Below are 4613 nucleotides of genomic sequence, written 5' to 3' on the forward strand. Positions count from 1 at the left end.
TTGCACTATGTCGGTTTTCCCTCCTTTATCACAGAACCACGTGCCGTAAGCAGTGGTTATGTGTGTGTGTGCATGCACACCACATCACACTCGTTAGTCAGCGTGACGAGCTTGAGGTGATCGCATACTTTAGGAACATTTAGCTGATGAATAAGGGACTCACGAGGGTCGGCGTGAAATACTTGGAGGGAACAGCCAGTCCTTGTAGTAATTACCGCGGCCGTTCACAACAGACCTGACCCTGCCGTGACATATTAGAAGAAAGAAAAATACTGGCCCCCGAGATGTGCTGGATCTCAACCAGATAATCATCGTCATTCTGTCTTCCACTTAAATTTCACCTTTGATTCTCATTCACCGTCGCTCCTCAGACGTGATAAGAGGCGGCCGCCGTCTCTTTCCCCCCCACGAAAAGCAAATAAATTATAACCTGATCACGGTGGGCCTCATTCAGGAAGTGAGCGAAGAGGCGCAGATGACACAAGAGATACAGGTTTTTAAAGAGCTGCAGGGAGGACGGGGAGTTTGAAGTTAACCAGTCGGGTGAGGCCCCCTGAGCTATTACAGTGGGTTAATTACACCTTAGTTGAAGTGTTAAATACGCCAGTAACCTGCACTTTGGTGCCGTTTATTGAAGCCAGGTGTAGTAAATAAATCAATTAGAGTCGCAGCCTCAGCAGTAATTTGAGTCACTTCAGTCCTTCGGGGAGTTTTCAAAGCCGCCTTTGACTTTTAATGTCGGCAAATGTGTGGGTATTTTCAGTTCTGCTACAGTAGCACAGCACAACCATATTTAAAATAGGTGAAAATCCTCCAACTGTAAATACCTCGTATAGATTTTAAATCAGGCTCCATCAGGGGACTGCGCACCAGCCACAAAAGAAACTGCTGAAAGTTGAGAGGAAACCGACATGTGGCTCAGCAAACCACTCTCTCCGTTGAGGTAGCACACTTCACACATCACAAACTGAATATTTTGCATTGGTGTGGAATCACTCTGTGCACCATGGACCCACCTGGTTAGCTCACAAAACCACACTACAAACACCAATTCCTGTCAGTCGGCTAAGACTGAAAGAAGGACACATCAAAATATGAATTCTGCGCGTGCCAAAATGTCGGTACACACCGGATCTCGTTTGTTTGACAACCACAGGTTGTTATCTCCACTGCCTTTTTGCAACCAAACCCAAAAATCTAAATTACTCAGTTGTTGATCCACCCTCAGCAGCTGAACACTCCCTTTAACTGCTCTAACTGTAACAGAAGAGACGAACCTGATTTAGCACTCGTTGCACACAGAACTCACTCGAACCCGACGCTGCAGCCATCCTCAAATACTTATACAATTCATTTAACACTGTCCAGATTTAATGTTAGTGAGTGGTGCAAAGTGCAGCTCAGCAAATTGCAAGAAAAAGCTGCGACGCCTTTTGTCCCCGGGGCGCAGGTGAGAACAGATTTCACCCGGTGGAGATTTGAGTTTCTGTGATTTTCAAATTCGTTCTCACGCTTGGGAGGTTTCTCATCTCATCTTCTACAACCGCTCAGTCCTCACAAGGGTGGCGGGGGTTGCTGGAGTCTATACCAGCTGTCAACGGGCGAGAGGCGGGGGTACGCCCTGGACAGGTCGCCAGTCTATCGCAGGGCTAACACAGAGACAAATAACCACTCACACTTACACCTAGGATTAATTTAGAGTCACCAGTTAGCCCAACTAGTATGTCTTTGGAGGTGGAGAAAACACACACGGACACAGGGAGAACATGCAAACTCCACCCAGAAACGCCTGAGCTGGACTTAAATAAAAGTCTTGTTTTATTTTTGATCTTTGATGATGGCAGCGTTAAGTTGTGTTAAGTTGTGGTCTGTCACGCGTCTCAGCGCAGGGAGAGTGACTGAAGATGACTAGGTACAGTTCCTCTCTGTTGCCGTTGACCTGATGGGGGTCGACCAGTTTGCACTAGCTGCTGAATCATCTTCCTTACCAGAATCTCCTGGCCGTGCCTCTGAGATCCCGTCATGAGTAATTTGACAACTCGGTTGTGTATTTAGAGAAAATATCTGACGACGATGCCCGAGATTGAGTAACTGTCCCTGTAAACATCCAGTCACGTAGCGCGTGCTGCAGCGGCTGTCACATCCAACCAGATACGCTCAGCGACACCCAGCGTGGCCTCCTGACCTCGTCGGGGGCTGACTCCTCAGCTGTTGACCTGTCACTGCCTCCCACTGGATTTCACACACGATGACGACAGCCCGCAGCATACTTCCAATAATCGCAACGCTGTAACTCTCAGTCATTTCCCGGACAATTCACAGGTCGCGATTACGATTAGCTCCTGAAACATTTCGGCCCCCCTTCCCGGGGCCCCTTCAAGGCCCTGACACAATGTCACCCATTTAGCAAAACACAACGCCATTCACGCGCTCAGGATCAATATCCCCTCTCTGAAAGAGCGCGGTTCTGTGAAAACAGACGAGTGCACTTAAGGAATGGTAACCAGGTGTAGGAGAGGAAATACCTGGAGCATTCCTCGCTCCAGGAATGTTTTTATTAGGCTTTCTACAAATGTCGCCATTTCGAGGTGTGTACACTATAAAGTGCACTGCAGGCTGGATCACTCAATCAAGCGGAGCGTGGCTTCAATGGGGAACCTGTGTCCGGGGCCGGGGTTATGTTATTTGAACAGCTGGCACAGTTTAGTTCGGCATGTTCAAATGCGCGCGGGTCTGAGGCTGTCGCACCGCACAGGAAAAGAACACAGGCCTCCCCCAGTTTTCAGCAGGATAGACTTTACTTTATACAGTGTCATCATACTCAAAGTGTTGACCGAGCGGTTGAGCTGACCCGCTGACACCAGATGGGGCAGGAATCAGGGCAGGCGGAGCGCAACATGTACGGCTCTCCTTCCACCGTCAGAAGTGATTATCAGTGGAACCGTGTTACGTGGAGTCAGGAGATCAGCCTTAAAGTGGGAGGCTGACTTTCTGAACATGGGGCGTAAGATCATTTATTTTCTTGAAGAGGATAAAATCATATTTATGTTCCAAGGATGTAGCCAGAGCCGGCTATCAGTTAGCTTAATGATGACCACCGGGTCCGTCTTGTTTTCTAAAAGAAACTGTCCAGCGCCCGACCTCTGCTGAAACCCAGGGTTTGTTTTTGTTAAGCTGAGTAATGAAATGTTAATCAGGGACTTTCTGGAGAGCTGGTTAGCATCTTTTAGAGAGATCGGCCTCAGTTATCTCGTCTAACTCTCAACAACAAAGCGTGTAAAAGCGGTGAGGTTTTTGTGAGGCATTAAGAAAATACTTCCAATACTTGCGTTTCATAATGTGCGTCGAGGCCAGGCCAGCGCTTTGGATCTGTCACACGTCCAAAGGGCGGTCTGAAAATGTTCCAGTGAGTTCAGAGTGGCCCACTTCAGGCCCCTGAGAGCTTGCCTATTCTCATTTATCAAATAAAAACCACCTTTCTTTGCACTTTGGAGAGAAAAAAACAACATTTTCACAGTCGGTGAAGCCATGCGTGTGTGTGTGTGCGTGTGTGTGGTGGTGTGACGAGTGGGACTGGTATGATTCCTGGTGTTAACAGCTAATAAATTGGGGGCCCATCCCCTCGGTGCTCTACTGGCTCAATTATATCCACATGTAGCCATTATTCCTGCCATGTTAGCCGGAGTGAGCTGCATATTTTTAAAAGGTGGGTTTCCATAACACTTGCTGAAAGCTACGCCGGTCGTCTGGACACATGTTCGCTGGCTCTGTGGAAGCCAGACTCTGGCTGTTTTAATGCGGGGTCGGTGTGGAACGGAGCGGGTGGGGGGGTTTCAAAAGTCTCACCTCCGTGCTGCGTGTGGGGACGATAAACAGGTTCAAGCTCGAGTCCCAAACAAAATTCTAGGAGAGTATTTCGCTGCCTGCAGGTTTTCAACAACAATATGTTTAGTAAATGCGCCAAAATCGACATCACACTTTAAGTTTCAATGTTCACCTTTTTGTGTTTTACTTTGTCCTTTGTGGTGCTAATGAATTGCGCTGGATTACACTGAGACGTACAAATAAAGTAAAGTCTCTGTGTTTGATTCAGCTGTGTCCACCCAAGGACGCGAATACATGATGTAAGTGAATTTCTTTCGGTTTAACAACAGCAATTTTGGATCACGTTTTTTCTATTCGAGTCAATGGGGGGGACGGAAAGTGTAACAGACAGGTTATATTTGGCGGGTCTTGGCTCAGGCCGGTCTCTCTGTGATCTCCGGTATCAGCTACTTTACTTAACAATGTCAACAAGCCGCCTGTGCCATGCATCACATTATTCAAATGACTTCAATGCAATTAAGTGGCAGGTTACTAACAGCTCTGTTTGGTGACAGTTTTCTTCTGCTGTTATGTTAATTCACTGAAGAGGCCTTGGTGAATGTGGTCCCAGCAGGTACAGCTGTTTGTGCAGGTCTGTCCCTGTGCTGTGTTTTTTTTTTTTTTTTTTTAACAAACGTTTAGAGGGTTTCTGAAATTCGAGCAGGACCAGAGGCAGCTTTGCGAATGTCATGCCGCTGGCGCGTGCCAACCTTTTGCTGCTACAGCCCCCCACTCCCAACCCCCAACAC

This window comes from Mugil cephalus, chromosome 7 (genome assembly GCF_022458985.1).
Source record: "Mugil cephalus isolate CIBA_MC_2020 chromosome 7, CIBA_Mcephalus_1.1, whole genome shotgun sequence".
NCBI lineage: Eukaryota > Metazoa > Chordata > Actinopteri > Mugiliformes > Mugilidae > Mugil > Mugil cephalus.